The sequence below is a fragment of the Onychostoma macrolepis genome, chromosome 23 (assembly GCF_012432095.1).
Source record: "Onychostoma macrolepis isolate SWU-2019 chromosome 23, ASM1243209v1, whole genome shotgun sequence".
Lineage (NCBI taxonomy): Eukaryota > Metazoa > Chordata > Actinopteri > Cypriniformes > Cyprinidae > Onychostoma > Onychostoma macrolepis.
Genome location: NC_081177.1, coordinates 30,002,174 through 30,026,353, shown reverse-complemented (window position 1 = coordinate 30,026,353; position 24,180 = coordinate 30,002,174). Strand labels below are relative to the sequence as shown.

The 24,180-nt window shown below is 37.8% G+C and overlaps 1 protein-coding gene across 19 annotated transcripts in view; it reads left to right on the top strand.

Moving 5' to 3' along the window:
- zmp:0000000926 (ataxin-1) overlaps positions 1-24,180 on the top strand; it is a 39,005-nt gene that overhangs the window by 7,561 nt on the left and 7,264 nt on the right. For 3 of the 19 annotated variants that reach the window (XM_058762497.1, XM_058762490.1, XM_058762496.1), the window contains one exon: positions 24,091-24,163. The gene's annotated coding sequence lies outside the window, so the exon portion shown is untranslated. Of the gene's footprint in view, positions 1-1,488; positions 24,178-24,180 lie in introns of those variants that run through there. The other 16 variants (XM_058762489.1, XM_058762485.1, XM_058762478.1 and 13 more) reach the window with 9 other exon arrangements.

Here is a 24,180-nt window from a genome sequence, read left to right as displayed (position 1 = left end):
TTTGTTTGCCTCTCTGTGCCCACATACTGTATTTTTATGCAGCTAAATTTTCAATAAAACCTTTTTAATTGATATATTATACTGTTTCTGTTGTCAGACAACGGAATGAATATGAAATAGTGACTGAAACGCGACCCATTAAGACTCAGCTCTCCCTTCCAAGATGTTAATCTGCACAAAAATCCTGATTTATAATTGAGCCATCGTCTGATAAAATCAAATAGGCTACACATAAGGTAAAGACAGTAGCTGTGCTATGATTTCGGCTATACTTGCATGTAAAATTACCACCTACCATCAATTACTCAATAAGTACCTTGGTCCATCTTTATTCCCCCAACTTGAGTACCGCATAACTTATTCTGTACATTAACTAATAGGTGTATACACCAGTACTTACATAGTAAGTATATGGAAATATGACTGTAAAATAAAGTGCACCATTTTACATAAACATTACACAGGAATTACCAGTTCTTCAAACTTTGTAAGCACTGTTGTGGAGATCAATTTAGCATTACCAGTCCAACACAAGCAATTGGGTTCCACTTTATATTAGGTGGCCTTAACTACTGTGTACTTACATTTAAATTAATCATTTGGTACAATGCACTTATTGTGTACATACACGTTTTTACATTGTACTTATATTTTTAAAAATACCTATATGTAATTACATCTGTAATTCATTTCTGTAATTACATTTATAATTACTCTGTTGACCCATCCTTTACACCTTAAAGGAACACTCCACTTTTTTTGGAAATAGGCTCATTCTCCAACTCCCCCCCGAGTTAATAAGTTGAGTTTTACCGTTTTTGAATCCATTCAGCCGATCTCCGGGTCTGGCGATAGCACTTTTAGCATAGCTTAGCATAGATCATTGAATCCTATTAGACCAGTAGCATCGCGTTCAAAAATGACCAAAGAGTTTCGATAGTTTTCCTATTGATAACTTGACTCTTCTGTAGTTATATCGTGTACTAAGACCGGCGGAAAATGAAAAGTTGCGATTTTCTAGTCCGATTTTGCTAGGAACTATACTCTCATTCCGGCGTAATAATCAAGGAACTTTGCTGCGTAACATGGCGCAGCAGGTGCAGTGATACGCAGCGCCTGAAAGTAGTCCCCAGCCAGGTACCTAGTTATAATATAGCTGGGGACTACTTTCAGGCGCTGCGTAATATCACTGCACCTGCTGCCGCGTCAAAGTTCCTTGATTATTACGCCGGACTGGGAGTATAGTTCCTAATCATATCGGCCTAGAAAATCGCAACTTTTCATTTTCCGCCGGTCTTAGTACACGATATAACTACAGAAGAGTAAAGTTTTAAATAGGAAAACTATCGAAACTCTTGGTCATTTTGAACGCGATGCTACTGGTCTAATAGGATTCAATGATCTATGCTAAGCTAAAAGTGCTATCGCCAGACCCGGAGATCGGCTGAATGGATTCAAAAACGGTAAAACTCAACTTATTAACTCTGGGGGAGTTGGAGAATGAGCCTATTTCCAAAAAAAGTGGAGTGTTCCTTTAACCCACCCTTAAACCTACCCATACCACCAAACCTGCCCCTGACCTCACCTGTCTCCCACCTCAATAGCAGCAAAAGTGTTTTGCAATGCAATATGACCACAATAAATATATTGTACTTATTTTTTGATACAAGTACATAGTAGGCCACCTAATATAAAGTGTGACCAGCAATTGAAAAAAAGTCCCCTTTTTATTAGGCAGGGTTAGGACTTACCAAGCGTACCGTATATACCAAGAACAGTATGTGTTTTGTTTGTTACCACATAATACCACATTTGTGCGTAGGTGCTACACATTTGCCATGTACATATCATTAGTAAGTATAGTAATGTGTCTTATTAGCAGTGTTGGGCACATTACTTTAAAAAGGTAATTAGTTATAGTTACTTCTCACAAATAGTAACTGAGTTAGTAACAGAGTTACATCATTATTAAAGTAACTAATTACCAGGGAAAGTATCTATTGCGTTACTTTAAAAAAAAAAAAAAAAATTTCAAATGTCAAATAACTTGGATGCCCCCAATATTAAATATGTTAAATGAATGAAATGGACTCTAAATAGAATAAATTATTATTATAAAACATTGTACACTAATCTACACTATTTTCATATTTCTGTGGGACAATGTGAGAGACGCCTATCAAATTCAATATATTACTGTAAATATTATCAACCAATTATATATATAAAGCTTATGTTTGTAAAATGGCACAGTTTCTTTTAAATATCTGACACTTAGCATCAGTCAGTCAAGCATTATAATATGATATTATGATAATTAAGCATTATATGATGATAGAACTTTAGTAATTAGACTAACCATGTATGAATGCATATTTGTCATGTTGACTGAACTTAGGACTGGTGGTGGTGCTTAAGATATTGTTTGTCATTTAGTGTTTCGATTAAAAAAAGGAAGAAAAAAAAACAAACAAACTAAAAATAATACTGATAAGATAAAATTACTACGAATTCTATAAAACGCACTAAGGATTAATGAGCTGCTGGGTTCATGAATATTAATCATGTTGTCTGCGTTAGCTCAAATTGATTTGCTGTAATCAAAACAGGGATGACAATAGGTGAGCGCCAGCCAATGAGATTGTCGTTTGCGCATTAGTTCCGCCCACTACCAGAGAACCTGCCAGTTCTTAAAAGCTGAAGAATTCCAAAGGAAATCCGTTATTTTGACAGGAAAATACAACAAAGAATATCGTTTACATGTAGCGCGTCAATTCTGCATGTTATGAAAGACTCTCTTGCTCTGTATCTTTCTTTGCGTGTGAGACAAAGCAACGGCGAGTCATGCGCCTTCACACTAGAGTTTACGGTTCGTCAAATACAGCTACACTGCGCATCCATTCAGATGAACTGAAAAATAAAATGATAATAATATTATAATAAATTATAGTAATGCCGCATTTTATTGTCAAAAAATAATGCCGTTAGTAACGCCGTTTATTTATAACACCATTATTCCCATCACTGCTTATTAGTTACCATATACGGATACTGTAAGTTTGTACCCACATTTACCATGTATATATTAATAAGTACAGTAAAGTATCTAATTAGTTAAAACGAGTGTGCCATGAAATATGTAATGTAATGTGTGTTGTAAAGATCGCGAGTGAAAACAAAAGAAAAAGAAAATGCTTACAGCGGCATGAGATCGTGACTGTCATGTTAGCCTGATGGGACCAAACTTCCTCTGTAAGTGATTTTAAAACATAAGACAGTACCCAGATTTGAAGACTACAATAAGATTTCACTTCTACTGTTAATAAAATTTTGGTAGGCTACTATGAGATGGATAGCTTAAATGTATAATTCATATGGGATACGTGTTATTTTTATGGTATATCAAAAAGTGTATTTTTTTAAATGTCATTGTTGGTAATGGTACATTTTACCAGTATTTACCATACTTTCAAAACAAAAATTTAAATAGGAAAAATATGAAATATGAAAATAATTTAAGAAAAAAATGTGTTTAAAGAGAGAGAGAAAAAACAAACAAAAAAAACAACAAGATTTGGTTTTCAAAAAGGTAGATCTGGAAAAGGGGGGGTCGTCTTATATTCAGGTTAATACGGTACCTTGTGTTACCACTCATTTGCCTGTAGGTACAAGATATTTACCATGTATGTACCAGGGAAGTGCACGTACTGTAAAATAAAGTGCTTCCTTAAATCCACCTGCCAAATACTGTATAGGCCAAAACAGCTCTGATGCATCAAGGCATGGACTCCACAAGACCTCTGGACATGTCCTGTGGTATCCATAACCAAAACATTAGCAGAAGATCCTTTAAGTCCAGGAAGTTGCGAGGTGGGGCTTTCGTGTATCGAATTTCTGGGTCCAGAACAACCCATAGATGCTGCCATCTCTTCCCTAGGTAAATGACTCGCATAAGATTTAAAAATGTGATTCATCAAGCCAGGCAATCTTCTTACATGGCTCCAGTTCCTTGCACCACTTTTGGGTACTAACCACTGCATATTGGGAACTCTTGCCATTTTGGAGATGCTCTGACACAATCCTCTAACCATCACTATTTGGCCCTTGTAAAAATCCCACAGATCTGTTCACTTGCCCGTTTGTCCTGCTTCCAACACATGTTCATTGTTCACAAATATCCCACCCATTGACAGGTGCCACTGTACCTGTATAATCAATATCATTCACTTCACTCGTCAGTGGTTGTGGCTGATCATTGTATATTATTCGGTGTACTAGTAATGCAGTGCTAAACAAACATCTGTGAAAAGTTTGATCATTCTGTCCATGGATCATTTCAAGTGTAGCCTATATAAGGAGCAGTCAGTGATTGGCTCTAGTCAAAAGAGACAGTAAATGTTTTGTGGTCATTTTCATTTCAAGATAAACAACAGCTCAGCTCTACAATCTTTACCTTAATTACTAAATTACCCCAGCATTTCCCTCTACCAAACTGCCTTACGTAGTTTGACCCCATCCCATTACTTAGAGTATAAATAGCTATACCTGTAGCAACTCTAACCCATGCTTTTGCAACGCAGTCCTCACCTGTCTTAAACACACTTTGCTCCCAAATATTATCAGGTATGATCAAAGACACGGCCTGCCTTTTATCACCAATCCCTTAAAGAGAGTTGCAACATTCCCTGGACGGTGGGACATTCTCAGTTACCTCAGTCCCCAGCTCCAAATTCCTTCTCTCTCTTGCTGAATTTGTATAAGCATTTGGAAGGCACACCAAGGTTATTTACTTAATATATCTAAAATATATTTCTCTCTCTATCCTTGGGTGGTAGTCACTTTTACACTTTTTCTTGTTCGTCACCAAATCTGCAACAAGAGGCATGCATCCCATACTGGGGCACTCTGGAGTTTGGCTTCTACATCAGAATCTTCCTAGGCCGTCTTAACATCTTCTGTGCCATTTGCAGATTCTCATTTTATGTTTGGCCCATTCAATCCCCTCAGCTCATTAGTAGAGACTGCAATACTTGAATTGGGTGTGTCTGATGAGGGAGAAAAACATAATGTACAGTGGTGGGGGTTCCCCAAGACAGCTTTGAGAAGCACGGATCAAAAGTAGGCAGCATTAAAAGTCAATCAATTTTTTTTTTTTTTTTGTTGGAGTCTTCTGGCAAAACAAATAGCACTTTGCAGTTCATCTAACCTTTGAATATAAAAGACGTCCCAAAATACTATGTGAAGCCCATAGAGCTAATTCACCTACTCGACAAACTACATTGCTGTGATTGGATAACCTCTTGGCATATGAATAGGCATTACATTGAAGTGTTTTGAAAACGTTTATGATATACTTATAGATACAGATGCTAATATTCAGATCTGCTCCCATTTCATCAGAGGTTGCTGCAATGACTATTGTAGCCAAAAACAGATATGTCTGTTGGGCGAACGGATGCAATATTCTTGGAATTGGATTAGCTCTGAACTCGAGTCAAGCCACGAGGTTTAGCATCTCCTTGTGATCAATCCTATTTACTATTATTCATTAATAGTATGACTGGTTGACTGGACAGGCAGGTGAGCTTGTTGGTCTCTTGGAAAACAAGTTGGTCTCTTGAAACTAGAATTTGTGAACAGAGAATCCAGAAATCAGGAAACCAACGTTCTGTGGGAGTACATTACTTCACTACATCATCTTGTTTCTTCTCTTAAATACACTGAAGCTATCAACATTGATGAGGAGACAATGGTCAGTTACTTAACGCGTGAGATTTACCCCTTTTCTCAGATGGATATGTGTTTGTCCATTCAACATTATTATGGGTATGATCAGTGCTGGATTAAGTACCTCCAATTTGATACTGTTAAGTGCTTTGACACAATCTGTATTGTTAAAAGCGCTATATAAATAAAGGTGACTTGACTTGACTTGACTTCCTCTGGATTTTTTTTTTCCGCGACTAAGCGACTAATACAATTTTGGTCGACCAAGCCTCTTCTTGTCCACTAACGGTCAGTAGACTATTAGGGGGCAGCCCTAATTTATATGTATTTACAGTTTAATCTAGCTCAGAGGAGGCATGGATGCATTTAACTTGCAGTTACAAATGCATAAATAATGCATTGTATAAAACCTTGAATACTGACATTTGAAATGATTTAAAACATGACAAAATTGTTGAAATGTGTAAAGAGGGAATGAAGCATTCATTCAACCAATTCGTTCAAAAAGCTGATTCATTCAATAAGGAAACTCTGTCCTGTGTGTTCCTAGAGATGCAAAACAGTACTGTGATCTTTGTTTGGAACTATTTTCATTGGCAAAATTGAGCGAAAATAGACAATATTGTGTCTAAAATGTAAGTCACTTAATGCAAACTTTATTAAACTTGTATAAAATCAATATTACATTTGTTATCATGCTGATATCTGGAGAAAAAAATGGCACTCTTTGTGTGAACTAAATTAACTACGTATATTAAATTATATAAATAGAAAAAATGTACAGAGGCCCTTTTGCCGTCTACAATTTAGAATGCCTTGAATTTTAATGATTCTAAATGCATTTTAATTGACTAAATCTCGTAGTGTATGCGTGCACTCTCTGTGTGTGTTTTTTGATATTCTCGATAATGTCAGATCGCACATTGTTAACACAACACTTACAATATTATCGCAGATGATATATTGTATATTACACACCCCAGCCTTGACTTGAGTGAAAAATGAAATCACACGCAGTTGTCCGTGCACTTGTTTGCACATGAGCAAAGGTGTTTTTTAGGAGTCTAACCTACAAGTGCCAGACCACTGATTCGTCAGACCTGCTTTTTTGCAGCCTGTGTTCTTCCGACTTTATTTTGTAATAAGTAACGAATATGCTTGAGGGAAATAAAAGTAAATATATACATTTCAATCACCATTATTTATGTAGTGCTTTTTAATTAAACAGGGAAATAGTGTGTCAAAATAGTGTACTGTTCTCCTCTGGCCAGACGAAACCAGCAGATTAATTATAGGCTGCAACAAACTCAGATTGTCCAGAGGAATCATCTGGTTCCCGTGGTCTTGTCCTGATGTCCGTCTAGGTGACGAGGTCTTCGGAGGGGATCTGTCTCTGGGGCTCATCTAGTTGGCATGGTCCCCGCTGACATTCAGGGCTGTAGAGGTTATCTCTAGGTGCTGATCCACCATCTGGGCTGGATACGGACAGGATCCGGGTGGCTGTAGTGTCGATCTGATCTGATCTGGATCAGACTAATATTAGCGTAGATGCCATTCTTCTTACAATCTAACAAGTACATTGTGTGTTATGGAAGTGTTCCCGATTCCGGTTGACCTAAATAATGCAGCCTAACAATCCAACGGATTTGAATATTATAAATGTGTTAGTGTGTTATGTGTAAGCCAGGCTAAAGAGATGTGTCTTTAATCTAGATCTAAACTGACAGAGTGTGTCTGCCTCCCGAACAGTGTTAGGTAGATTGTTCCAGAGTTTGGGAGCTAAATAGGAAAAGGATATGCCGCCTGCAGTTGATTTTGAGATTCTAGGTATTATCAAATGGCCAGAGTTTTATTTTTTTTTTGTTATCAACTTTTTTTTACATTTATTTTCACACACAACATCATAACATAACATTAATTCAAAACAAACAAAACAAAACAAAACAACAGACATATAATCAGTACTTTAAAAGTCCAGTCAAAAAGGAGAGAGAAAAAAAACAAAACAAGTCATTCCTTTATATAATCGAGTATGTTAAAGAAAAAACCCTGCCAAGCATCAATAGTAGAAGGCTTAGCCCCATTAATTTGTGCTGTTGTACATTCACAAGTCACTATTTTCAGGAGGCTATTGATTCAATCCGACCTTACGTGAAGTATTATGACAAAATTCATTATGAAGAAGAATTTGACCTGTTTTGCAGGTGCATTAGAGCTAATATTAGCATCATGCTTCATAAGACAATTTATGAGATTAATAGTACACTTTTACTCAGAATTCACTTCAAACCACCATCGAGTGTTTGTAATAACTTCCTTTTACGATCACATGTGGAATTTGGTAGTTTACTGTTGTTAAAATATGCTATTTATAGCCTTTTATATTGCTGCACAAATTAGCATTTCAGACGTACACATTCTCCTCAAGAAAACCACATACAGACCATATCTATCGTAGTCGTGTGTTTATTATCTTATATAATCTATAGTGGTTGTTGTCAAGTTTATTTCTGCTGTGTAAAAGCCTTAACATGTATGCTCTGACTGAAACTCACGTTGTTTGTGATGTTACAACCGCCTCTCCGTTCTTGAGTTGCCAGGTATACATTCCAAGTATAATACACATTAGTAAAAGGATCTATTTTAGGCGGCCGTGGTACACTACAAAAGTAGCCCAAAAAAACGCAACCCACGGCTCTGTCATTTTTCCCGCGACAGTATTTTCAAAATAGCCCACTTGTGCCGCTACCCTGGCAACACTGGTGCTGTACCCTCATCACGCAATGATAGATAACCTTCCGCGCTGCGATGACGGGAAGAAGTTGGGGTCAAACCTTATCAAACGATTAATTTGCGTTAAAAAAATATTAATGCGTTAACATTTTTAGATTAATCGCAAATTTAGTTCTTAATGTCTGAAATTAACAGAGGCCCTGGTTATCATATATATCACCGCAAGAAGACCAAGAGGGTTGGACAAATGGACGATTTCCGCATACAAAATTAAAATTGTGCCATAAAGGTGTACTGTTACAAAATTTGAAGGGTCCTCCTATCAGACATTCAACCGTTTTCTAGACTTTAATAGAATTAGCCACAACTGGACCAAATTTATAATGATCACCTTTTTACCTGTGCCAGTAAATAAAATATCTTGGAGTCTAAATGGCCAGAGTTTTGAGATCGTAGTGGACGTGAAGGACTATAGAGGAAATTAAATTAAAATACATAATTAGGAAATGTAGTGGAGTAAAAGTTGACAGAATTATAAAAACTCAAGTAAAGTACAGATTCTCCCAAAAAATGGAAACAGGACTGAACTACAAAATAAAAGATATGAAAACATGAACATAAAACAAAACCTAAAACAGCCGTGACAGATCCCCCCTCTATGGGCGGCTCCTGAAGCCCAAAAGGAACACCCACCCCAAAACAACAACAAAACCCAAGAAGTCCAGGAGGGTGGTGAAGCGGAGGTGGAACAGGGGGAGGGATGGAGGGCCAGGCCCTTGAACGGGTATAGGACCTGGATCAATGGCAATGGCAGACCTGGGCAGTAGAGCCATAGTGGACCTGGGCCGTGAAGCAGAGGCAGGTCTAGACTGTGGAGCAGAGGTGGGCCTGGACCATGGAGCAATGGCGGCCTAGAGAGGTTAGCAATGGCCTCTATGGCTGTAACAGGACAAGCAGAGAGTTTATGGATGGCCCGCTTGGCAGTGACAAGATGGGCAAAGTGTTCATGGACAGCCTCCATGGCTGTAGCTGGACAGGCTGTGAGTTCATGGATGTCCTTCATTGCATGATAGGACAAGGCAGAGAGTTCGGAAGTGGGCGCCATCACCTCAGGAGGTTCTGCAGCGGAAGCCGCCACCTCTGGAGGCACTGGAGTGGATTCATGGAGGAGAGGCTTCTGAGGCAAAGTCGTGGATAGGAGAGGCCTCTGGGACAGATTTGTGGACAGGAGAGGCCTCAGGAGTGCAGTGTGCAGCCCAAACACTCAGGATGGCTACCACCATAACATGGAGCACTGAGGATAGGGGAACAGCCTCTGTGATAGCCAGGCTTTGGCGTAGCAGACATTATGTGAGCAGGTGTTGTTGTAGCAGACATGAGGTGAGCAGGCTCTGACTTGGCAAGCGTGACGTGACTTGAGCAGGCCCTGGAGTAGCAGGCATGACGTGAGCAGACACAACGTGAGCAGGCTTTGGCTTGGCAGGCATGGCGTGAACAACTCCAGACATAACTGTTGGCACGTGAAATTGCTCCAGTGTAGCAGTCATAATGTGATGAGACTTAGTGAAGTGCCGTGTTCCTCCTTTACATCACCCACAGTGAAAGCAGACCCACTCAACAATAATGCAAAGTCAATATATTGCTCAAGAGTCCAATAAGGGGTGTTGCGAGGCATGAGGTAATTAAGATAATCTTTAAGTCCATGTTGAAAAATGTTCTTTAAAGCCACATCATTAAAACCCACCAAATGGCAAAGTCCACAAAAGCTTGCCACATAATCCTCTATGTAACGATTGCCTTGACAAAGGTGAAACAAAGAAACTGCTGGGTCCATTGTAATGGTTGTGTATTCTGTAACACACAGTCCACTGAACGGCAAGTTTAAGAACCCAAGTGCAGTTTATTTATTCAACATAAATAAAAAAACAAAGACTTGACTTGACTTGACTTGACTTGAACACTCACAGAGAGCAGGGTCGCATACATCCAATATACGACAAGAGACAATGGCAACATGAGGGCTATAAATACCAAACAAAAAGGGTCACATGCAGAGTTGGGTATAATGCGTTACTGTATTCTAATTACTTTTCCTGGTAACTGCAGTAAAGTAATGTGTTACATTTTAAATTTATGTCATTTGATTACAGTTACTAATGTCAATAAAATGACATTACTTAAGTTACAAATGCAGTGGTAAAAAATAAAAAATGAAGTAAAAATCATGTTTTGCACATCAGTATGCCCTTTAATAAATCACTGAAGAATGCGAGCTAAAATGCAGAAGAGTCCTACAACATTTAGATGCAATGAAAGGTTGCCTATCATATTTCAAAATGTTTCACTCAACATATTTTAGTCTGGTATTATAGTTTGGGAAAAGTTCAACAAGTGAATGTGTACAAGTTTGTGTCACAATAACACTGTAACAATATAAGTAAAAAATAAATGACTCATTAGAATGAGATCATCCGCTGGATTAAGCCGCGTCGGCATCACAATTCAAGGCTTATTCTTCACAGTGCGTCTTCTTCCAAAAATGAAAAGTAGCCAAAATGAACTTGGATCTTTCTTTGTTTACAGAGGTGATGTGGACATTTACATGTTCATGTGTCTCAAGCTTGGTTTCGCATGGATGATTATCTTATAGCGCACTATGTGCGTGGGCGTGATCACATTATAGGTGAGCTCAGACGGGTAAGACTGTACCTCGTGTTGGTTTTATATGGATTATTTTATCAGAGAATATTTGTTTTTGATGTGACTTCATTTAATAATAGACACTTCAAGCTTTCTTTAGATATACTGTATTTCTCATGTCATTTTCGTTCATTTTAGTGACTCGTTTCAGGAAGACGCCTCAATCGCGTCTTCCATGCAAGTTCAAAAATTACAACTCGAGCGGAAAATTCGCATGACGCCAATCAGCGAAGAGCTTCTTGACACGTCCAGTTGAATCAGACAGTGGAAGAGAGCATTATTGTAGCTGTCTGTTATTATATAGGTATGGAGCATAGAAAACAATTAGGCTAAAATCAGTTGTAATGGTAGTTGTATTTTATTAGCATGGCTACAAAGATGCTGCTATCGATAGTAGAAATAATAATAATATCAGTGTATATATAAAGTAGTAAAATGTAACACACACATTAATGCAGGATCCTATCGTTACTCATCCTCCTCTGGATGGTGCTGTGAATCCAGACACGTTGGCGTTTGGCTTTCCATCATATTTGGGACTTTCACAACAGGTACAAAACAGCGATTGTAGTTATCTCCACCATAGTTGATCGCGCTACAATTTTATTCGCGTGAGTGACACGAAAAACAGTAATCTAGAGCGAGTGACGTGACGTGACGTGATGCACATATTCACTTCGCGTCTGGTGTCCTCCCTGTCCGTGAGAGTGATTTTGTGATGGCACCATGAAGCGTTCTTAACTGAACTCCGATCCAGGAGTCACCATTTTTTGTTTGTTTAATGCCAGTTTTCATTCTTACTGTATATCACCACCTGGGGTGGTTGTGCAATTTTTTATTATTATTATTTTTGAAACAGAAAAAAATAGAAGTTCTGAGAGAAGAGTTTCAAGTTATAGAAAAAGGTGGTTTGTGGAATTAAGAAACAATAACAGCAGCAACAACAACAAGCTTTTGGAAAAAAATTATCCAAGAAAAATCATGTCGGATCTTTTTCCAACTTTAATATAATATTAAAACCATCAAAATTCACATACCAAGCAAATATTTTGAGAAAAAAAAAAAAAGAAAATCTAAAATTACCTAGCTAAAAGTGTGTACACCCTTTTATAATTGGGCAACTAATCACATTCAAATTGATTTGAACAAACAAGACATAAACAAAATACAAGGCCTTAAATATACTATGGCAAACAAGGAGACAGTCACAGAGAGACAATCATGAATAAAACTGCAAAGGACTACAAAACTCAACACATGTAACAGGAAACTAAGGAATAAGAACTATAAAACTTTGAAAGTCCAAACAATTAGGGAATATGTACTGTAACAAAGAACCTTAAGAACTTAGGAAAGTGAACAAAAAGGAGGGTGGTGGAGCAGAGGTGAACCAAGGGGGAGGGATGGAGAGCCAGCCCATGGGGTGGAAGAGGGCCTGGACACCAAGGCGTAGCAAGGAATCAAGGTGGAACTAGAGACCAAAGTAGAGCTGGCAGAACTAGAGACCACCAGGGAGATGCCAATGGAGCAGGACGACACCAGGGCAGCACAGGTGGAGCCGGATTTGAAGCAGAGCCTGAAACCAAGGCGGAGCTAGTGGAATAGGGACCAGGGTGGTGCCAGAGACCAGCAGGGCAAAGCAGGAAACTCACACAGAGGAACCGGTGGAGCTAGACACCAGAGCAGCAGCAGAGCAGGAGACCAAGGTGGAGCCGATGGAGCTGAAGGGCAGAGATGACAACCAGGGTGGAGCTGAAGAACACAGATGATCAGGAGATAACAGCTGGCTGAGATCATGATAGAGCTGGCAGACCAGGGATGTCTTCCACTTTGCTTTCAGAAACATTTGCAAACTTCCCTAAGCACTTCCCCTCGGGGGAGTCTACGCTGCCATTTTGAAATACGCTCCACTTTATGAACTGGAGGAGGGATGTTTATATGCAAGGGAAAAAAACGTATACTGGAAATGCAGAACCAGAAGTTCACATAAGTTTGGCACCTGTAATACAAAAAGCTGACAAACACCGTCAGGTCTAATCACATGGGTGTATACATAGGCAGAGCATGTGTAAGGCTGGGAAAGGCTTAGCTTAGTCTTCCCCTGGCCACGGGTTAGAAATTAATGGGGGCTTGGGACAAAAATGCCACCACATTTGTCAAAAGATATCCTTGCACAACTGAACTAAATCTTTTACAGCTGTCATGAATAAAGTGTAAATGAAATTAAAAGTGTCAGTTGTGGCATTAAAGGTAGATCTGCTCATGTCGCATCATATTTCTTTTTACAAGTCTTTACAGTGTTGCGCATTATAACCAATGGCAGTTCTGCTTATTCTGTTTATAATTCTGCTTAAAAGCAATAGCCAATCAGGAGGCGTTCAGATTAGTTATCACTGAAAGTCTTGATTTTTGTTACTACCTTTGGAAGAATACAGGTCCTGGAGGGTGAGCAGTGTGCACTGGCATGACAGTGTGCACAGGGAGCACAGTGATTCATTCAGCAGTCTGGACTGTCCATTGTAGTTTTCTGATGTCTTATTTGGTCTCTGCATCCAGAATGATATAGATATACAGTAGATGAACACAGGACAAACTCGATGGAAGCCCATGCTGGGGTGTTCCTTCTGAAGTTCACTATCATTTACACTACTTTTAGCATGTTCAGCTCCAGGTTATTATGACTGCACCAGACAGCCTGACATTCAACCTCCTGTCTGTATGCAGACCCATTACTGTCCTGGATGAAGCCAATGAACATGGTGTTGTCTACAGAGGTTCAGACTGCTCAAAGGATTATTGGTGCTCCCCTGCCAAACCTCCAAGAACTGCATACATCCAGAGTGAGGCTCAGAATATCACTCCGGATTCCTCACATTCAAGCCATCTCTTTTTTGAACTTTTGCTGTCTGGCCGGTGCTACAGAGCACCGAATACCAGGACAGCCAGGCACAAAAACAGTTTCTTCCCCCATACAATCTACCACATGAACAGTTAGATGTTCCCCTTTCTGCAGTAAAAAAATAAATATCTGCAATAACCTTATATTTATTTGTTACCACCCTACATCCTAGTACATCCCGACATCTTATTCTATTATATTCCTATTCTATAGCACACCTGTACATACAATTTATTTAATTTTTCAATTTATTTTTCAATTTTTTGTTTATTTATTTAAATGTGTATTTTATTCACATCTTATTTTTAATATCTGTGTGTTGTTGTTGTCTCTGTGTATTGGAAGCTTGTGACACTAAAACAAATTCCTTCTATGTGCAAACATACTTGGCAATAAGGCTCTTTCTGACTTCTGACTTAAAGACGTACAAATCCGTATTGATGAATATTGAAACCGTGGCATTAATATTGTTAGTAAAATTGTCATTGTTGGTCCATGTGTTTCTGTTCATGAGGTTTTATATATTGCTTTTATATTTTGTATAAAACGGCTATGTTTAGGTTTGAGGGAAGGGTTAAGGCATCTAAAATGTATCTATAAAATGGTAAACCTGCAACTATAATAATATGTTTATGGTTGTAAAAATTGCAAATACTTTGTTTCTTTTCTTTAGTTCATAATCCCAGTACTTAAGAAACACACCCTTAACTCGTGTCTTTTAGAGAACTACAGACTGGTTTCCCTTCTTCCTTCCAAAAACACTTGAACGAGCTGTGTTCAACCAAGTCTCTGCCTTTCTCACACAGAACAACCTCCTGGACAGCAACCAGTCTGGCTTCAGAAGTGGACATTCAACCGAGACTGCCTTGCTGTCAGTTGTTGAAGACTGGCAAGAACTGATTCCAAATCTTCAATACTTATCTTGCTGGTACTGTCTGCTGCTTTTGACATGGTTAACCACCAGATCCTCCTGTCAACCCTATTGGCAAAGGGCATCTCAGGAACTAGTGGTTTGAATCTTAACTCTCAGATAGGTCCTTCAAGGTATCTTGGAGAGGTGAGGTGTCCAAGTCGCAACATCTAACTACTGGGGTGCCTCAGGGCTCAGTTCTTGGACAACTTCTCTTCTCTGTCTACATGGCATCACTAGGTTCTGTCATTCAGAAACATGGCTTTTTCATATCACTGCTATGCTGGTGACACTCAACTCTACCTCTCATTCTATCCTGATGATCCGACGATACCTGCTCGCATCTCAGCTTGTCTAACAGACATTTTTTGCTGGATGAAGGACCATCCCTTTCAACTGAACCTTGCCAAAACAGAACTGCTTGTGGTTCCATCACACCCATTGTTTCATCACAATTTCACCATCCAGTTAGGCACATCAAGCATAACTCCTTCAAAAACTAAATAAAAAGTTATGATTGATGGTCAGCTTACTTTCTCAGACCACATTGCTAAAACTACCCAGTTCTGCAGATTTGCTTTATTTAACATCAAGAAGATCAGGCCCTTTCTTTCAGAACATGCTTCACAACTCCTTGTTCAAGCTCTTGTTCTGTCCAGGCTGGATTATTGCAATGCTCTCTTAGCAGGACTTCTAGTCAGTTCTATCAGACCTTTACAATTAATCCAGAACGCAGCAGCAAGATTAATTTTTAATGAGCCAAAAAGAATGCATGACACACCTCTGTTTATCAGTTTGCACTGACTACCAATAGCTGCTCACATAAAATTCAAGGCATTAATGTTTGCCTACAAATCCACCTCTGGCTCTGCACCCCTTTACCTAAATTCATTACTTCAGACTTATGTGCCTCTAGAAGCTTGCTTTCTGCAAGTGAACGGCACATTATTGTGCCATCCCAAAGAGGCACAAAATCACTTTCACAGACTTTTAAATTAAATTTTCCCTCCTGGACCTGCCCAACTCAATCTGAGCAGCTAAATCCTTAGCCATCTTCAAGAATCGGCTAAAAACACATCTCTTCCATCTTTATTTGACCCTCTAACTCTAGCACTCTCTATTCTAATTCTATTCTTAAAAAAAAAAAAAAACATGCCCCTTTTAGACTTGCATTCTATTAATTTCCTAACTGCTTGTTTTTCTTTAAAAAAAAAAAAAAAAACTAACACTAGCTTTTCTATTCTTTTTGTATTCTATTTGTTTTCTTTTTATTTATTATACAATTAAAAAAAATAACCTTGCTACGTGTACTGCGTTAAGCTAACTGAGACTTGTCATAGCACTTGCATATCTTTGCTCTTTTGTTGATTTTGATTGCTTTCATGTAAATGTAAATGTAAATATAAATATATAATAATGTTTACATTTTAGATGGTGTCAATATATCCATATTGTAAGTTTCAGCATCTGTCGATCTATTCTGTAAGGCAAGAGTACAATGCTTTCCAGCTTTAATGAGAAATTTGATGTATAAATTCATGTGTCAGTTGGATGACTCACATAATGCTATTATAATGTTGTTGTCAAATCTTAGTGGGCAATACCTGTCACCTATGAGAAAGCATTGGTAAAACTGTCTCTTGTAATGTGTATTGTACAGTTTTGTTTTGTTTGTGTGTGTGTGTTTTTTTTTGTTTTGTTTTTGTTTATTTTGTTTTTGCTAATGGGCATTGAGTCTGGAAATAAAGTTGAATGAATGAATATCGAAATGTAAAAAAAAAAATATTATTTTTTTTTTGGTATGTGTAAATGTAATTTTTTTATATCTCAAAAAGCACAGTTAAATGATGAATATAAATGAATAAATAAGATCTGTAGATGGTGTCTTTTAGAGAAAGCATGAATATGTATGAAAGATGTTTGGAAACTTCAGCTCTCAGCCCTCTCTCACTATCATCATATAGATTAACTATTGTACGCATACTCACTTCAACACACATGCAACTCTTTCAAGGGGAGACTTTCAGGGTTTCCCCAGTGAGCTACTGGACAATGATGACCTGTTTCTATGTAAATGTATATAAAGAATGAATGATAGTACATTTATGTATTATTCCATTGACCCAGGCAAATTATTTGAATCAATTTACCATGCTCAGGCTCAGCTTACCAACTGCTCACCTTTGGCGAATTTCTCTGTATTCATCACACAATGTAATCAGACAAGATTAAATGATGGCATATTGTGAATGTAACTTAAAGGTGACCTATTATGCCCCTTTTTACAAGATGCAAAATAAGTCTCTGATGTCCCTAGAGTGTGTATGTGAAGTTTTAGCTCATAATACCTCACAGATCATTTTTTTATAGCTTGTTAAAATGGCCACTTTTAGGGCATGAATCAAAACACACCATTTTTAGGTTTGTCCTTTAAATGCAAATGAGCTGGAGCTCCCGGCCCCCTTTCAGAAGAAGATGGAGCTTCAAGAGCTCATGCTTTGCATGCCGGAAACAACAAAACAGGTCAATCTCATAAATTACATCACCTGACTAAATTGTTTGAAACGCTCTAAAACTTTTCAAATTCCATAATTGTAATCAAAAGCAACACAACAGTTCTGTTTCAATGATTTGCAATTCAATCTAGTCCCATCCAAACAAGTATCTATTTAAAGAGTGTAACAAAACAGGTCAATCTCATGCACCGAGAATGTCAGAAACTCACAAACGTAGCGTTGGTATTGATCCCTCATTCAGAATCAACCTTTGCGAACCTTTTACACTTTGTTCCACAATTTAAGCTTTATTTCATAAATAACAGGAGGTGTCTGTCAAGCCCCAAAACTGAAAAACACTATAACCACTAAAAAGGCACCATTCTGTACTACATTCCAGCCTTCTGAGTATCATATATACACTTTATTATTTATATATAGCTTTATTATTATTTCATTTTTAATTATTTGTATTTGCCACATGTACCAGGAAAGACCAATCATAACCTTAAAAAGTATACCAGTTATGTATTAATTGTTAATAATACCCCCCCCCCCCCCCCCAAACGAAGTTTTATTTTGTTTTTTAAAAATGGGATTATCATTCATTTTTCTGTATTGTGTTATATTTTTAAGCTAGTAAGTGGTGTGTGATGAGTGTTGTGGAGCAGGTACAGTTGTTCTGCTTTGGGTCAGAAAGTTCAGGGCCCGCTGTCTCCTCCTCACCTTCACCTCCGCTGGTCTTCCGGAGAGTTCTGCTGCATCATAAAGATTTCAGAGCTCAGAAACATGATCAGCCCAAAGAAGTGCTGAACACAGGAAAAATGATTCACACACCGCACAGAAATGTAGCTGCACCTCTAAACATTTCATGTTCATTTGCTATTTCTTGAATTTTAGCTGTATTATCAGGTGAACATATTTGCAATGAAAAATTTATTCTCATTAATTTTGGGAGTATACGAAACATTATGTTAATTTTAAAATAATGATATCACACAGAAACTCACAAATGCTTCCTTGACAACATTATACTTTTAAGCTTTTCACATTTTGGATTGGACCAAAAGTCATTTTGCACAGCAGATTCAGTATGTTCCAGTTTCAGAAGGAAATGCATGAACCAAGGGATGACATTAAAGATGAATCTAGGTTTCTACATAACAAAGAAATTATTTTATTTTTCTTTCTTTTAAAAAAAAAAAAAAAATACATATACTGCCCCTAATAAGTCATAAATGACATCACCTGTCTAAATTGTTTGAAACGCTCTAAAACTTTTCAAATTCCATAATTGTAATCAAAAGCAACACAGCAGTTCAGTTTCAATGATTTGCAATCCAATCTAGTCCCATCCAAACAAGTATCTATTTAAAGAGTGTGCCAGTGTTCTCGTCTTCAAAGAGAACGCTGACTCTGCATCTGCTGGACAGGAGTGGTGTGTGTGTGTGTGTGTGTTTGTGTGGTGAGAAAGAGAGATGTAGTGTACAGTTTTGGTTTGACTCAGAGGTTTCTGTGACACCACAGGCTCTCAGAGATAGAGGGTTTGTGTAGGATGAGTCTTCTTTAACATTTTCTCTCCTACTCCCGTCTCTTTCTTATTCTGCCCTGCTCTTTTGACACATTTTTTTTTTATCTTCAAACTCTTATACTCTTTCTCACTCCGTAGCTTCATATCTCAGTTTCTCCCACTCATGTGTTACCACTGTAAAAAAAAAATATATATATCTTTTTTTTTGTGTGTGTGAATTTAGTTGATTCCTGTCAGCTAGTTGTTGTACTCTACAATTACTCATTCATTTTCACAGATGTAGTTCATTACAATTATTTGACAACTGTATGCAGTGAACAGGGAGAGGAAATGACAATGCTGTAATAGTGTTGTTGTTGGATTACAATGACTAGCTGTGACTGCATTACAGTAGGCTATTCTTTTCTATATTTACAGATTATTGCAGACCTGCCTGGGCCTTTTTCTTCTTCTACTAAAAGGTCAGCTCACCAAAATAGTATTTCAAAGCCTTTTATTTGTCTTTCAGATTACGCAATTACTGTGGATCAATTCATAAAAATATGGGATTCTTTGACAAATAATTATCATTAGTAGTCATACACTATGGTTATGACAAAAATGTCCAAGAATTGGCTCTACAGCTTGACAATTTTCACAACAATTTAACAAATTTCAATTTTTTTTTCCTCGATCAGGTTCATCTCAAATTTGAATACATCACACCTGCAAACTCCACACAGGCAAAACATGTTGTAGGCAGCAACGTTTTGATGTAACACCAGTGTCTACGGTAACACCCTAAACTATAAAATGACTAAAAACATTTTAGAGTTCACACGTTTTGACAGAAAGTGTTATAAAATGTTAAACCTCACATCAGCATACTAAATGATTCTGTATGTTATATATAATTGGTCTTAACAAAACACTGCTTTATTAAAGAACATATGGAGGTATGGCCTATTTCACTGACTGAATGGCAAGTGTCAGCAAAAGTTGAAGAGTTTGCTGGCATGATATATATTTGAATTGAATTTCACTTGAAATCTTTGTGTTCTACGTTTCACTGCTTTATTTTATTCTGTTGTTTTTGTCATGGCGCTTATTATCTGGTGTATATTTAGCCCTGTGTTTCATTAGTTCTTGGTTGGTTGTTGTCTTAGAGTATGCACATGTATGTATATTTGTATCGAACATTTATGGAGCAACAGACTGTGTGAAAATAAATCAAACAAGTTCTATTTTATTTTGTTTAAAAATCGTATAAATGTACGAGGTCGCAAGGGGGGCCTTTTTACTCCACACACGGGGGAAAAGGCTGACCAGCATGGGGCAAACGGCACAGAGTATTGATATAAATACTTTAGCTAATATATTTAATAATGTTAATACTTAAAATCCCTTTTGCAATGTTTGTACTATTTTCCACTTATTTTGATAAATAAAATTATTTGTTTTTCTTCAACAAATATACTGTAATTAAAATATTTTAATATAAAACATATATATAAATTTACAGTAGTAACAACAAATGATTTTTTATTATATGATATGATTAATATCATATTTGTAAATATGATAGTTTCATTATAAACTCGGTGATTATTTCATTATTCTTAATTCTATATTTACCATCTGAATCTAACCATGTCATGTCAACAAATGGAAAAGTCAGCCATCTATTAATTATCATGTTAATTATTGTGCCCCAACAGCAGGGGCGCTTTTTACCGATACTTTGTTATTGAAAAACTGTTGCTTTAATTATCTTAAACAAAACTGAAAATTATTTAAGACAACCTTTGTCTAAAAATATATGCGATAATGTTAGCGATTCTCATTTGCTACTTAAATCTACAATGTTTTAAAAAATATCAAATATTAGATCAAGTAAGCACAGAATCAACTTTGCACTACTGCCCGCAATTATGTCAAGGATCAGCCAAATTTGCACATGCATCTTAAAAAGCTAATGTTTTGGAAAGTGCTACGGCAAGTTTTTGTACCATCTAGTGGTTTAGAGGAAAAAAAAGGCCTCAGGATGCCTTTAGCCCTGTAGTACCCTATACCTCTTGACAATAGATTTTTGTAGATAAAATACTGAAAAAAACTGAGAGGACTTTTACACTAGTGTTTTCAAAATGTCCACCACAAAAGAAAATATGGTGCTGGTTGCATGGTATTTTAGGTTGCAACCCTTTTTTTAGTTGAAGGGGTTAGTTCAGTTACTAGACAGGGGTGCGTTTCGTTTCTCACACGAAGACAGGCATGTCCACCGAACTCTACCTTAGGAGGTTGCTTTAGGTATACCTTCTTACGTGCAATGTTACCAGGTGCTGTCCATGGCGGTGGTGCTGATTTGGCTGATATCGATGGCCTGAGAATCGATTATTCACTCTGTGTAGGGGCTGCTTCAGTGCATTATGTGAGAAAGCTGTGTTCTTTATAAAAGAAATTGCAATTGAGAATGTTTTTATAAGATCCCACGAGTCCTGATAAATGCAAAGTAAATCCAACCCTGGATATTTTATATAATTTCGAAATGAGTGAGCGAACCCGCAACCTCATGCCCAAACATATCATTCCTCAACCCACTACACTAACTAACTAGCATTATGCCTTCACAGGCCTTTGAAAGGGTCATTTACAGCATATTATTATAATATATTTGTCATAGTGTTTTCATTTACTCCACAACCAGGGTTGATTGCCCAGCAGCCGCATCAGATTATTGGTGTAATTTTCTCATTTCTGTTATTAGATGACATGTTCAATAAAAACGCAGAACGCAAAACATATAATCTACTATAGAGAAGAAAAAAGGGAGAAAGAGGGGAGCCCCCAGCAGCTGAATTTCGGGGCTGAGGGGGTAGATCCATGAATAGAATTAATGAGGTTTGTGCTGCTTTGGTTGTTTTCCGCAATTTGATTGTCCAGGATCCACTGGATTGAGCTCACGATAATGGGCAGATGCAGGGTTGGTTCAGGCTCAGCATTGGAGATCTGAGAGGACTGGAGGCGGTAGAGAGAGTTGGCGTTTAGGTTCAGTTGTAATGATCGGCCTTATCGGATGGGAATGTTACAATTGATTAAAATGGAGTCAAATTAAATTTGGAAATGAACCTGTTTTCATCAGGTTTTTACTGATGTTCCTCTCATTGCTTTATTTTAATACTCTAGAGGCTTAGATGGTCTTTCTATTAAGAGACATCAACTGGTTTCTCAATTTATATACGGGGCATGCAGGCTACAACGTTTTTTGCCCATTTCACATTCCCTTACAAATCCCTGGGATTTGTCTATAGTTTTGCTTATGGGTCCTACGTTTGAGCCTTTATAATTTTTGTCTGATAAGGTGTTGTCTCTTAAAAAGGCCTTGTTTAAGAGAGTTGATGATTAGCATTCCTTGTCGAATTGTCCTGTATTTATAAAAAAAAAAAAAATGCTAGTGTGTGTGCAAACTGTAACTGTTATGTATGTGCGGTCTGTGAGGGAGAGAGAGCGGGAGAGATAGAGTATGTGCTTTCCGTACATAATAAATAATTTTGTGGCAAAAACATGGACATGATCTGTCGTTTTTATCATATTGTTTACTATATTTATTTGTTTGGCCAGTGTCATTGTGGGTTTTGGTTATTTTGCTGTTGTAAGACCTTTGAAATAACAGAAATCATTTGGCGCATATGGTCATGTAATGCGGTCAAGAGCTGCCTGGAACTACGTTCGCCGTGCGTTTCCCTGAAAATAATTGCACCATCAGACAATGCACAATAGCCAGCCAATCAGATTCACGCATTCAACGGCCCCATAGTATAAGATGTTTATATACTGTACATGCTTATTTATTTTTTGTTATTGGCTTGTTGGTGTGGCAAAGTATTTTGGCAGCTACTTTTCATTTGGCATTGTGCTATATTGTTCCCATTGCATAATGTTAATACTAAAAGGAACGTCTAGACAATTACTGTTAGTCTGTTTCCCTGAGTGGGAACAAGATTCTGCATAGCAGTTTACACACTCTCTGTTGCTTCATGGGCTCATGCCTGACTTCTGAAAATTGGAGGTTTGATGCTGCCAAGCAGAAAGTTATATGGAAGCTACCACGTAGCACCTTGGTAGCATCGCTTTTGCGCTATCAACCAATAAATTAGTGTGATTCTATTGGGCTTCCAACCATCTGACGCGGGTTACATTTTTCAACTTCCACTATTTTTTCCTCCTCATCCTCCATTTTTTAAAAATTGGATTTTCAGTGTATATGAGGCTACCCAGCATGACGCCACAGAAACAGAAACCAAACACAACAAAATGTCTCTCGTGGCTTGTTTTGACTGGTTAATACACAAACTCTAATTAACGTAGTTTGAAATGAACATGGAAGAGATGCTTTACCATTGCACATCTGGTTAGAGACAATCATTAAACTATGTAACACAACACAAAGCTGTGTTTTAGAAAAAAAAGTCAATGCATCCAAATGCTCTGCCAGAGTGGACACTAATCACCATAATAGTGACTTTTATGAAACAGCTATGCTCATGATTATTCCACAATGCAAAGCAATAAAGTTGGAAATTTTTTGTCAGAAAATGGCCCTTTTTTCACCAAATGACTTACTAATACTATTTTTTTCTTCTTCTTTTTTATGGATAGAAAATCATCTAAACTCCTGTAAAATGTTTACAGTGTAATGATGTGTTTGAAACCGGAGTATATATCACTATCTATCTACATGCTTATCACGTATGTAAATGCATATGCTCAGAACTGAGAGTGTGTGTTTGAGAGCGATAGCATGAGTGGGAGTGTGTGTAATTACCCGTCTGTTACTGCATGTGTGTGTGTTTATCCCTTTCACAGTGAGTAAGGCGAGTGGGCGACAGCAGCAACTGGTCTGCCTGTGTGTTGTTGCACAGCAGACATGCCTCACACTGCACGATATTACTCATTTCCTCAGTCTTGTGTACATGCACACACACGCACAAACTCTCACACTTTTTCACAGTCAGCCTCACAGCCTTTCGACATGGTGTGACACCACATTTTGCCCGTAGATTTGCACACACCATTGCCTTACTGGTGTGTCTGTGTGTGTGTGTGTGTGTGTGTGTAGAAGAGCTGCAGGTGTGATGGACTGCAGGAGTAAGTGGCGTCACATGGATATCTGCTCAGCACACCCCATCAAGGTCAGTCGCATCAGGTC